We start from the raw sequence: 13,687 nt of genomic DNA, 5'->3' as shown, positions 1-13,687 counted from the left end.
TGTATGCTGAAAGCCAGTTTCCTATGTTAGTCTTCCAGTTGTTGTGAAGATCTAACCTCGTCCAATCAAGTTGCCACTTCCCTGTTGTATATGTCTTCCCCAAGGAGAGACACGACTGACGCTCCCAGGGTACATTAGTTGTCTCCCTGAGACCCACAGTCGCTTTTGCTAGTTTGTCTGCCTGTTCATTGCCTCAAATGTTGCAATGCCCAGGCACCCATATCAGCACAATATTCTTGGCACACTCATGTAGTTTATTAATAATATTGCCCTGTATCTCATTGCTGGTAGTATCACCACCTTGAATTGCTTTAAGAGCTGACATGGAATCTGAAATGACAGCAACATCATTGACATCGCTTGTTATTGCAATGTCAATGGCTCTACTTATTGCAAACATCTCTGCAGTGAATATGGTTGTATGCCGCGGCAGGCGGGACCTCCACTCCCCGTCTCTGCTCCAGATACCGGCTCCAACGTTGTCGTCAGTTCTGGACCCGTCTGTGTACACGTGAGTATAGGCGCTATATCCTTCTAGAAATTGATAGAAAAGTTGTTTCAGGAGCTCAGGATGTAGGTCATTCTTTCCTCGTGGAAGCCACGATGTTTCCACATGGAAGTTGGGGTTCTCCCATGGCGGACACAACGGTGGAACGTATCTATCAACGTCTTCGAAATGGATACCAGCACCCTGGCACAAGGTCTGGAGGCGGACAACCGAGGACGGGGACCTACGCAGCTGCAGGAAACGGAATTTAGCAACAGCACACCAACCTGGGTGGCCTGTGCCGCGCCTCCTAGCCGCACTCAACCCGTACCTTAGCGTCAACATGTCCCTCCTCATGTGGAGTGGAGGGATATGGGCCTCCACCTCTAGTTTTTCCACACGTGTACACCTGTAAGCACCCAGACATAGACGAAGGCATCGGTTCTGTATTCTGGTCAGCTTTGCGAGTGTGGTGTCGCATGCAGAAGCATACAACTGGCATCCATAATCAAGTTTTGATCTGATTAGGGTCTTATACACCATTAATAAAGATTTCCTATCGGCTCCCCATGTAGTACCTGATAAAACTTTCAGGATGTTTGTGACTTTAAGACATCTACTTTCAAGTTCGTTAATGTGGTTTTTCCACGTTAATTTCCGGTCAAAATGAACACCGAGAAATTTTACTGAAGTCTGAAATTTAATAGGAGTATCATTTAATTTTAATACTGGATTATTAATTTTACGTTTCTTAGTGAAGACTACTCCTACTGTCTTCTCAACTGAAAACATAAATCCCCATTGTATTGCCCACTGTTCAGCGGCTTTTAGGCCGGCCTGCACCCTTTGTGCAGATAGTCTGTCGACCCGAGAGGAGCGCCAGATTGCGCAATCGTCAGCAAACAAGGAGAATTTGAGGTCACTTAAGCTGGGGGCTGGTGATAGGAAATCATTAATCATTATAAGGAATAATATTGGGCCCAAAACGCTGCCTTGTGGAACTCCGTTTTCTAGGACAAATGTGTCTGATTTTACGTTACCTTTTAATTTGACGGAAAAAGTCCTGTCTTGTAAAAAATTTCTATTGAAAATTGTCAAATTACCTCTCAGACCCAAGGCGTGGAGCTTCATCATGAGGCCAGTCCGCCATGTCATGTTGAAAGCTTTTTCTATGTCTAGGAATACTGCAATTAGTGTTTCTTTACTGCAAAGAGCTTTTGAGATGTCAGTTTCAAGACTTATTCAATGATCTAGTGTGCTTCTACCTTGGCGGAAACCACACTGTCGATCATTCAATAAGTTGTTACTTTCCAAAAAATACATTAGTCTACGCTTTATCATACGTTCCATGACCTTACACAGACAGTTTGTGAGCGAAATCGGACGGAATGAGTTGGTGTTGGTAGGGCATTTGTCCCTCTTTGGGATCGGTACGACATGGGCAAAGTGCCATGAGCTTGGAAACGTTCTGGACGTCCAGATCTCATTGTACACTTCTAGCAATTTGTCCAGGTTTCCCTGGTCAAGGTGCTTAATCATCTCGTATCGTATACCGCCACGTCCAGGAGTAGAGCCCTTGCCCTTATTTAAAGCAAAGGAAAGTACCTCTGGGGAAAATGCTCGATTGTAGTCCTGTTCGTCCCCGTTTTCGAAGTCGAGATGCACGAGCTCGGCACGATCACGGAACACGCCGAAGCGTGGATCATGATTGGTGGAGCTACTGGCATCTGCGAACTTCTGGCCTTGGGCGTTAGCAATGGCCTGGGGTTCGTCGAGAAGCCGCCCTCCACTACTCACCTGTGGGATAAAAGTCCTTCCTCCTTTGGATCTGACCCGGTTTATAGCCGACCATACCTCAGAGGAAGGGGTATCCTTGTTAATAGTGGAGACGAATGCCCGCCAAGACTCTCTCTTGCACTCCCCGAGAACCCTCCTAGCCTTTGCTCTAGCTTTTTTATATTCAATTAAGTTTTCAAGAGATGGAATTCTGTTGAATAAACGGCATCGCCTATTTCGCTCACAAACCACTCGTCGGCAGTCCGGTGTCCACCATGGAACTCAAGGCCTGTGGGTTGTTGCAGAAGTCTTAGGAATTGTTAAATCTGCTGCGTGTATTATAGCTTGTTCTATGTGTGACATTTTGGTGTTGATGTCTTCTCCAATGGTGTCTATACGAACGGCTCCTGAGTAGGCCCTCCAGTCTGCTTTCCTAAGGTTGTAGCGCACCTCGGGAGTAGCCGTTGGGGCGCCACACTCATAAGAAATGCAGATCGGAAAATGGTCGCGACCCAGAGAGTCGTCGTATGTAGAAAATTTACAATCTAATAGCAAGGAAGCATCAACTATAGAGAGATCTATAGCTGAGGCTGAGCCAAATCGTTCGTCCACTCGAGTCGCACTACCGTCATTCAGAAGAGACAAGTTGGAGTTGAGTATAGCTGCAGCCACCTGCTCTCCCCTCCCGTCACTCCGGACACTGCCCCACCGCAAATGGCGAGCATTGAGGTCGCCGAGGATCATTTTTTTTCCTGGCAGTTGGTTAAATAGCTCCTCAAGCTCACCATCGTCAATGAGCCCGCCCGGAGGACAGTATAGTGAGCAGACGGCAACATAGCCAGACCGAAACTTGACTCTGCACGCCACAGTCTGCAGGTTCACGCTCAGGTTGACTCTTTGTTGGGCGAATTCACTCCTAATATATAGGGCTACCCCCCTTAGATTGTCTCCCCGGTAGGACGTGTAGTTGTCAAATACAGGTGGGTCGTCCTGACCCTCAAGTAGCGTCTCTTGTAGGCAAAAAACGTCTGGCCGGAATAATGACTTTAGTAAATGAAATTGAGCATTTTTATTCCTAGCACCTCTGCAATTCCACTGGATGATATTGAATTTTAAGTCTGAGAGTTGATATGGTCAGCGTTTTGGGTTTTATTTTTCTTTGCTCTTGTTTCTGGGGGGGAATTGTGTGCCGGGGAAGGATCCCCCGCATCAAATGAGCAGTCTCCCGGCTCCAAAAAGCCAGTACTCTGCTCGGCAGGGGCTCCCTGCCCCCGGTGTGTTTCAACAATGCGAAACACTGGTTGTGGTAAAGAGTCTCTTGTCATGCTTTCGATAGAAAGCGACCTTCTCCTTACTTGGGGGTAGACAAGGTCGACAGTCTGCTTAAGTTTTGTGGTCTCGTTTAACTTGTTTTTAGTTTTAGTCTCGTTAGTAGTCATAGTTGTCTTTGAGTTTTCGTCATTGGCGTCTGTGGTTGGATATCCGGTGAGTGTGGAGTCAGTTTGTGTTGCAATGGTCCTGGTCTCAGTCTGTGTTCCAGTGGTGCACATTTTGGGAGGTGAGGTGTTTTTGGTTACAGCGGATGCGAAGGACATTCCAGGTGTTGGTGTCTGCAAGGACATCTCCACCTGCCTCTTAGCCTCCTTGTAGTCCAAATTATTCTCTGCTCTCACCCTACTGATCTCATACTCCGTCATGTAGGAAGGGCACTTCCTGTCTGAGGCAGCATGTTGACCCGAACAGTGGTAGCATTTTTCCTCAGTTTGTGTGCAGTCATTGTCCCTGTGTCCGGTTTGAGCACATTTGGAGCATACCTGGGTGTTACGGCAGGCCTTACCAGTGTGTCCAAACCTTTGGCAGTTGAAACATCGCATGGGAAATGGAACGTATGTTTTCGTTTGGACTCTCTCATATCCTACCAAGATATGAGTGGGCCTAACATGTCCGTCAAAAGTCAGTACAGCTGTAGTTGATCGTTTTCGTTCTCCGTCTGCGGTCCTCCTATTAAAGACGAAGACATCGACGACTCCTTGATCTTTCATGTGGTACTTAATTTCGTCATTACTCATTCCCTGGAATTCGTAGCTGTTAACTACAGCCTTACAGGTATTGAGAAATGCTGGGATATACGGTTCCACTATAGTTGAATGAAATGTTTTCAGATTCAAGGCGTCCCTCATTTGCTTAGCGTCTTTAACAGTAACTTGGAGTTCGCCTTTTCTTGCCTTTCGGACTTTCTCCACGTCCCCTATCTGATCTTTAATGGCCTTCTGGATAATGAATCCATTAATTTTGTCAAACGAGGTGGACGTGTCAACAGTCCGAAAGTGGATTACTCTGGCCTTCTCAGTTGAAACTTCAATGTTACGTCTTTGTTGGATTTTTTGGTCGGTGGTCGTTTCATTGGCTTTGTCTGTCAGAGGTCTTGGCAGTCGTGGGTCATTATGATTGGTCTCCCGCCTCTGCTTGTCCCTGCCTGGACGAGTAGAGGGGGGCTTGTTGTTTCCCCTCCCAGAGGGCATGGTTGGGGTGGCTGGGAACCACCCCTTGGGTACAGTTTTAGTTGTTTTTTTACATATACTGAGTTGTTGGTGCACTAAGGTTATGTAAGGCCCTTAGTGCAAAAAAAAAACACTTTTACTTAAGGGTGACCCCCGCACAGTGGTGTGCCTGCACTATCACAGACGTCACTGCTGGATTGGCCCAGGTGATTTTCCCCGACCCCCACTGGATACACACAATCCCACTCTGTGAGGTGTGCACCACTGGGGGGGCTTTAGCACGAATACTGAAGTATTGAAAAATCAGCAGGTGCCTCGGCCAGGGTAAGTGATAGAAAGAATGAAGTGAAGAGAGAAAGCCCTCCTACCACGTCAGGAAGGACAACAGTTGGCGCTTCCTTCCCAGTTGTGTGGGTCACTCACACTAACTGTGGGGAGGGAAGGGTAAGGTTGTCAGTCCTGACCGCTCGTGAGGTGTCAAAAATTTGGAAAAATGACAGTCACTTTTAATATGAAATTGCTGTTGAACAGCGAGAATCAGTGCATGTGCACAGGATCCAGTAGGCTATGGCGTATAGAAACCGTTACGGGAGAATAGCTATTCCCGCAAGAATGTGAGTCTCCTCCGGTGTCTAGTCAGCCTCTCGGCCAAACTGTTGTTGTTGTTGTTGTTGAGATTGTCGGACCGTAGTCCGACACGGGCCTTTGCTCATTGTATTGTTACACAAATTGTCGTTCCTGATACACATTAGTAGGTTTCTTATGAATACTGAACGTAAAGGTGTTACGTATGCTGTGGATCAGACAGTCTAGGAATGGTAATTTGCAGTCACTTTCTAATTCCAAAGTGAATTTGGGATTGGAGGTGGTCCCACCTGCAGATTGGAAGGATACTGCAGGTTGCAAGTGTGAGCGGACCCCCGATCAGTGGACGCTTGCCACCAACCCCCACTCTTTTCGTGGTCAGTTTCGGAGTGGCGCGCCCCCCGAACTGGGGTCCGCACTTGCTGGGAGAGGATACTTTCTAAGCTATCTGGGTGGTGGGTATCGTGTGATGACCCGGAGTAGGTGGTGAATGTGGTCTGTTTGGGCCTTTCGGGTTAGAGTGGTCGCTGGTGTTGTGTGTGATTCTTGGGAGATTTGAGTTCTGTTTCGGAGGCTTTGTGTCACCTCGCAGTCGAGGAGATAGTGTTCAAGTGGGTTGGCTGCCGGCTCCTGACAGTAGGTACATTCCCTGACGACTTTTCCGATCGTCTGCCAGGTGCACTTGTACCCTAGTCGTAGTCGATGAAGGCTGACTTGGGTTTGTCTTGGAGTTTTCTTGTCAGCGAAAGGTGGTTCCCCTTTTGTGGCCGCCAGGTACCATTTGGCTGATTGGGAACCAGCGTTGAATGCGTGAAGGAAGCTCTTTTTGATGTGGAGCTTGCTAGTCTTTCTGGGGTGATTCTTGATCTGTTGCTCGCTTGCTGGAACTTGGATGTGTATGCTACTAGAACGTGTAGCTGCCTTGGCTGCTTCGTCTGCCACGTCGTTTCCTCCGATCCCGACATGACTGGGAATCCAGTGTAAGACGACTGGGCGGTTTTGGCTTTGGAATTCCTGTAGTTGTGCGAGGATCGAGGTAATGATGTGGACGTTGTCTCTTGGTTCGCTGTGTTGCAGCGCCTGCATGGCCGATTTCGAGTCCGTGTGAATTATGATGGACTTGTTGTGTTGTGTTGCAGCGCGTTGTAGGGCCTTTGAGATTGCTACCAGCTCTGTTTGTAGGGTGGAGCAGTCATTGGAAAGTCTCCATCGGAGGGTCTGACCTTGGGTGTAGAAGGCCGCTCCGGATCTATGATGTTTTGGGTCCACCGAGCCGTTTGTGAAGTATGATGCTGCATCAGCCGGTGTCTCGGTGGCTATGGCTTGGAGAGTTATTTTTTTGAGGTCCTCCTTCTGGAGGTTGGCTTTACTATCGCCGAGGTCGGTGAATTTGAGTGTGGCTGGTGGAGGGCTCCATGGTGGAGGAACAGTGTAACCATTGTCTCGTGTGTCTTGGTTGTTCTTGACGAGTGTTTCTGCTTGCAGGTGTCGGATGACCTCGCTTGCCTCGTGCGACCAGGTGGCCCCTCGCACTCTGTGGTCGAGGTGGAGGGAGGCGCTGATTCGAATCTTGGCAACTGTGGGCTTGTCTGCTCTACAGATTTTGGCGAGGAGACCAGCTGTCACCTGCTTGACTCGTACTGCCAGGGGTGGTAGTTCGGTTTCCATTTGCAGATTGCAAATTCTGGTCCACATGGGTGCTCCGAGCATGGTCCTGAGAGCATTGTTTTGGATGACTTGTAGCTTAGCTATTTGGTCTTCTCCCAGTCCAATGAGTGCTGGAGCACTGTAATCTACCAGCGATCTGATGGCGGCCGTGTAGTAGGCTTTGAGCACATGAAGGTTTGCTCCTGCGGATTTGCTGGTGAGCGACCTCATTATATTGTGTCTGCTCTTCGTCCTGTGCCTGAGACACTCGAGTTGCGGCTTGAAGGTGAGTTTCTGGTCAAACCAGATTCCAAGACACTGGTGGGCGTTGGTCCAGACTACCGGCGTGTTTTGTATGGAGAGCATCTTGTCTGGTGTGTCTGTGCAGATGGCCATCGCTTTCGACTTGGCTGGATTTATCTTGAGTCCAAGTCTGTTGCACTCCTTTTCTATAAGTTGGAGTGCGTGTTGCGTGTTGGCTAGTCTGTTTGATCCTTTTACTATAAGCTGTAAGTCGTCTGCATAGCATAGGAGCTTGGCTGTTTGTCTGAAAGGAAGTTTGACAAGATTTTCCATCAGGACTTTGAACAGCATTGGACTGAGGATGCCTCCTTGTGGGGTTCCGTTTTCATGGACCCTGTAGCTTGTGGTTGCTCCCTGAAAGCGTACTCTTGCTTCTCTCTGTGTGAGGTAGTGCTGGATCCACCCCAGCAGCCTTCCTTTGACGCCTTTTTCAGCGAGCGTCGTTGTAATGGCCAGTGGATTTGCTAGTTCGAAGGCCTTCTCAAGGTCGAGGAAGACTACCAGAGCTGGTTTGTAGTCCACTGTGCTGAGTATCTCGGCGATGTTGTTGCCTGTGCCGGTGTTCTCGGTGTAAGCAAAGATGAGAGGGTGTGGGCTGCCTACTTTCCACTTGAGTCGGTTGAGAGCCATTCTTTCTCCCGTCTTCGCTATGCAGCTGAGAAGGGAGATGGGCCTCGGTTTGTCTGGTTCTCTGGGCTTCGGAATGGGCTGTATATCTGCCTTCTTCCATTACTAATGAGGTTTTCGCTATTTGACAGAACTAAATCGAGTATATTATTACCCCGGGTGGGTTCGGCTATATGTTGACTTAGGAAACTGTCCTGAACTGTTTCAAGAAGATCCTCTGCTTCTGAGTTACCCATAAGGTCGATCCAATATATTTGGCTAAAGTAAAAGTCGCCTACTTTACAGACTTTACTATGTCTGGATGCGTTGCGCATTTCATCCCAAATACGTCACTCATTAACTCTATCAAGATTAGGAGGCCTATACATTACTCCTGTGATTATTTTTTCCCCACCATTGGTTAATTCTATCCTAATTGTTTCTGTATTCAGTTAAATTTTTATTTCTTTGTTTATTTCACACTTCAGATTATCCCTGAAGCCAAATAAGCCAACTTAGTTGAGTCAATTACTTATAAGTTATCTAAATGGTTAGTTTATTTACTAAACCCTCTAGTTGCCAACATATCAAACTCTAATATTAAGAATAATATGTATTTAGTTGATAAACTCAATAACTTACACATTAATTATGATTTCAAACTGGTCAGTTTTGATGTAACATCATTCTTACAATGTTCCAAGTTGATGATTTGCTTTAGTTCCTCACAGATCCCCTGGAGAATAAATCTTTGCCCCTCTCAAAAAAAATCATTAAAGTTATTAATCTTGGTATTAAGGATTGTAAATTTGATTTCAATGGCTAATATTATGCTAAACAATTTGGTATGGCGATGGGTAATCCGCTTTCACCAGTGTTTAGCAAGTTATATATGGAAATTTTTGAGAAGTAACTACTAATTAATATTTTACCACCTTCAGCAGTTTGGTTTAGATATGTAGATCATGTAATATGTCTTTGGCTATGAAATTGAAATTAATTAAATTTAAACAATTTATTTAGCCAGAAAAACACAGATGCCGAGTGGATAATAATAACAATATTAACATGGCTGAGCTCTCTTTTAGGTACCTGATATATACTTTACATTTATCTCAAGGAAGTATTATGTAACATTTAGTATCATCTGGAATAGTACAATAGCATGGTGGTAATAAAAACATCTCATAATGTTACAAGAAATATTAATACTTAGACAATAGATATTTTTTAAGATATGATTCAAAGGAAGGGAGAGTAGTCTTTGCTCGAATGGGTGGGGGTAAGTTGTTCCACACCTTCACACCGTGATATTTTATGGAGGTCTTGGTCTGAGAGGAGCTCATGGGGGTGGTCTTAGTAGCTCTGGGTGCCTTAAGTTGTTTCTCTGATTTTTCCAGAACTGGAAATAATTGTTGTCAAGCAAGTGATTGATAGATTTGTGAACAAAGAGGGCACAGCAGTAGGTGTTAATATCTTCGAATTTTAACATTTTCAATATAGCAAATTTTTCGTTTGTGATCAGTTTTTTTTTCAAGTAGGTCATTGTCTGTACAACTCTCTTTTGTGCAGTAACCAGATATTGTGTTTTTGAAGAGCCAGAGGCCCCCCATAGTGTGTGACAGTGTATCAGGTGTTAGTAACAAGATCATGATAGATTTCTTTCATTGCTGTGAGAGTGAGTGACTGTCGAGTGTGATACATGATACCACACTGTTTATTGACTTTACTGTGAATGGCTTGTATGTGGTGTCTCCAGTTAAGTTTCTAATCAACAATAATTCAGAGGAATTTAGTATTTTGTTCGCGTTTGAGGACTGTATTACCACTATTTAACAACTTAGCCCCTCGATCAAATTCACTTTGGAATTAGAAAGTGACTGCAAATTACCATTCCTAGACTGTCTGATCCACAGCATACGTAACACCTTTACGTTCAGTATTCATAAGAAACCTACTAATGTGTATCAGGAACGACAATTTGTGTAACAATACAATGAGCGATGGAGAGTAATTCAAAGTGACTAAACGTAAGCGGTAACTTTGAGAGCTTAGCCTCCTCACCCGACTCTAGAGTAAAAATGACTGTAGACCACAAGAGATCAAGTTAGTCGTTGTTCATCCCGTAATTGCGAGAGAATTAAAGAAATGCAGACGTAACTGATGCTATGTGTCTGGACAAACGTCAGCGACCATGTTCGCTCGTCCCGATAAGTACCTGAACATGAGAGCGAATTCTTGAATGGTCAGATACCAACGTGCTAGTCTGCCTGAATTTTTTTCCTTCTGTGGAACAGCTGCGTGAGCAATCACTATGTTTCCCTCGAGTGTCCAGCTGTTGAGTACACAGTACAGCCCCTAGCCCTCGTCTTGAGGCATCGGTACACAGAGTAAATGGTTGAGTGTAGTCAGGAAATGCCAAAACAGGTGTATTGGTAAGTGCTGTCTTCAGTGCAATAAAACTAGCTTCCTGTTCAGTATTCCAGACAAAAGTCGCGTTCTTCTTGAGTAACTTAATCACTGGCGAAACTTAGATCACATACCCTTTTATGAAAGAATGCTAATATCCTGATAACCAAGAAAACTATGCACCTTATCAACGGTTGTAAGACGTGGAAACTGTATAATGGCCTTAACTTCCAATAAACTAGCCCCTCGAGGGGCAAATCTGAACCTGAAATCTAATGAATTACTTACATTATTATTATGATGAGTCAAAGTCAATAAGAGTGTTGAACTGTAATATGATGGTGGTATACATATAATATTTCACTATAATAAGTGTGTCTCTGTGTAACAGCATGAGGTTTCAGAATAAAGTAGTAATATTTATGCATGGCAGTATAAGTGTTTAATATAATGTGAGTGACAGCAAGAGTGTTTAAGATATTTTGCATGGCAGCATAATCATTTAAGACTATGCGTATGACAACTTGAGTGTTTAATATGTGTTTCACAGCAAGATTGTTTATTAGTAATGCATGTGTGTGACAGATAAGTGTTTAAGAATATGTGCGTGACAGCATAAGTGTTTAAGAATATGTGCGTGACAGCATAAGTGTTTAAGAATATGTGCGTGACAGCATAAGTGTTTAAGACGGTGTTTGACAGCATAAGTGTTTCAGAGTATGTGTGCAACATCAAGAGTGTTAAAGTATGTGTCTGTATGAAAGCATGAGAGTGGGAATCTATCGGTATGTTTCTGTGATTCTTTGAGCGTTTAAATGTATGTTTCTTACAGTATGAATGTTTGAGAGAGTATGTGTAAAGGAATGAGTGTGTAAGTGTATGTGTAGCAGCATGAGTGTTTAAGAGTATGTGTAGCAGCGTGATTGTATCACCACAAGAGATGTATAGGCACTTGATTATGAATTAAAAAAAATATGTGCGTATGTGATTACGTACCATGATGTCGATACATCCATATGAGTCAAGTCGTTTCAGGAGAGCAATAATCAAGTTTTTGAAAGTTAAAGACTTTCTTAGCCCCGCCACACAGGAAAATTATTTATCCTTGATGGGGGGGGGTGGTAAAGGAATCTTCGATAGTACAGTATAGCATCACCGCCTGCTACGCTAGAGATCAGGTTGAGTGCCCGGAAGGCACTTCTATTGAACCTTACACAGTATGATGGAGGTGACCATTAAAAATTATACATACTCCTGTTTAACATGTCTTGTGAATTTTCAAGAATATTAATGGACGGTTATATAGATATTTAAGAGTTACAAATTGAACCCCTAAAGGTTCATAAGTAGCATCGGTGGTTCAGTGGTAGAATTCTCGCCTGCCACGCGGGAGGCCCGGGTTCGATTCCCGGCCGATGCATCTTTATCTAAATTTTACGTCTGTAAGACACTTGTTAAGTTAAAGCTATAGCCCACACAAGCTACACACCCTATTCCATCGGTCATAGAAAATAAATATAAGATGTTTATCACAACACAAACCCTCACTTAGAATGGAAAGTTAACACCGACATGTGACCTTGGCCTTTGACGTAATGTTTTACAATTATTCCAACTCATCCTCACCTCGTACCGAAACATCTATATTTTACATTGATTCAATCGAAATATTCTAAAACTTACAATTACGGCCTTCTGAGAGAGAAACTAAATTATCGAAATGTTAAACTAAGTGGACTCGCAGCGCATAGTTAGTCAACACTAACCTTTTCCCTCAGGTGTAAAAACTATCTAAAGATGCATCGGCCGGGAATCGAACCCGGGCCTCCCGCGTGGCAGGCGAGAATTCTACCACTGAACCACCGATGCTACGTATGAACCTTTAGGGGTTCAATTTGTAACTCTTAAATAATTATATAATTGTCCATTACTATTCTTGAAAATTCACAAGGCCTTTTAAACAGGTGTATGTATAAATTTTAATGGTCACCTCCATCACACTGTGTAAGGTTCAATACAAGTGCCTTCCGGCCACTGAACCCAATCTTCCCCCTCATAACACCATCTGTGAGGGAATTACTACGCCATGCGATGCCCCTCATAACACCATCTGTGAGGGAATTATTACACCACATCAGACCCCTCATACACTATCTGTGAGGGAATTGCTACAGCACATCAGGCCCCTCATGACACCATCTGTGAGGGAATTACTACATCATCAGGCCCCTCATACACCATCTGTGAGGGAACTACTACATCATCAGGCCCCTCGTAACACAATCTGTGAGGGAATTACTACACCACGTCAAGCCCCTCATAACACCACCTGTGAGGGAACTAGTTCTCCACGTGATGCCCCTCATAACGCCATCTGTGAGGGAGTTACTATACTACGCGTCTGCTGTTCAACACCTCAGCTCACATGATCTATGTGTGTAAACATTAATCTGTATTTTCACTGTATGTTCCTTCACCTTTCTCTAATGAAGGCTTTTGTTAAACCACCAATGTATGTACTAAGTCATTTATGTCCAATGTATATTTTCAGCCGTCGGGCTGCAAACTCTTTCAATAAACCGTTTATTATTATTATTATTATTATTATTATTATTATTATTATTATTATTATTATTATTACTGTACTATCGAGGATTCCTTTGCCATAGTTATCCCCCTCCCCCTCAAAGATAAATAATTTTCCTGTGTGGCGGGGCTAAGAAAGTCTTTAACTTTCAAAAACTTGATTATTGCTCTCCTGAAACGACTTGACTCATATGGATGTATCGACATTATAGTGCATTATCACATACACACATATTTTTTTTAATTCATAATCAAGTGCCTATACATCTCTTGTGGTGATACAATCATGCTGCTACACATACTCTTAAACACTCATGGTGCTACACATACGTTTACACACTCATGCTTTTACACATACTCTCTCAAACATTCATACTGTAAGAAACATACATTTAAACGCTCAAAGAATCACAGAAACATGCCGATAGATTCCTACACTCATGCTTTCATACAGACACATACTCTAACACTCTTGATGTTGCACTCATACTCTGAAACACTTATGCTGCCAAACACCGTCTTAAACACTTATGGTGTCACGCACATATTCTTAAACACTTATGCTCTCACGCACCTATTCTTAAACATTTATGCTGTCACGCACATATTCTTAAACACTCATCTGTCACGCACATGTATTACTAATAAACAATCTTGCTGTGAAGCACATTTGATAAGGGACCTCACGTGGTACTGCAGTAGCTCGTTCACAGGTGTTATCATGTGGGATCGGGTGTGGTTAATAATGGTTAACGATCTGGAAAACAAGCGGCATGTGATGCTCAAC

General features: G+C 44.0%; 2 non-coding genes across 2 annotated transcripts; one reads left to right on the top strand and one right to left on the bottom strand.

Annotated features, from left to right (window-relative positions):
• Positions 1-11,663: 11,663 nt before the first annotated feature.
• Positions 11,664-11,734, top strand: Trnag-gcc. Its single transcript has one exon. It is a non-coding gene; the product is annotated as a tRNA-Gly (tRNA).
• Positions 11,735-12,112: 378 nt separating this feature from the next.
• Positions 12,113-12,183, bottom strand: Trnag-gcc. Its single transcript has one exon. It is a non-coding gene; the product is annotated as a tRNA-Gly (tRNA).
• Positions 12,184-13,687: the final 1,504 nt, after the last annotated feature.

Source organism: Homarus americanus, unplaced genomic scaffold, assembly GCF_018991925.1.
Source record: "Homarus americanus isolate GMGI-L3 unplaced genomic scaffold, GMGI_Hamer_2.0 scaffold4896, whole genome shotgun sequence".
NCBI lineage: Eukaryota > Metazoa > Arthropoda > Malacostraca > Decapoda > Nephropidae > Homarus > Homarus americanus.
The sequence above is the reverse complement of the archived record's forward strand: the minus strand, read 5'-3'. Positions and strand labels throughout refer to the sequence as shown.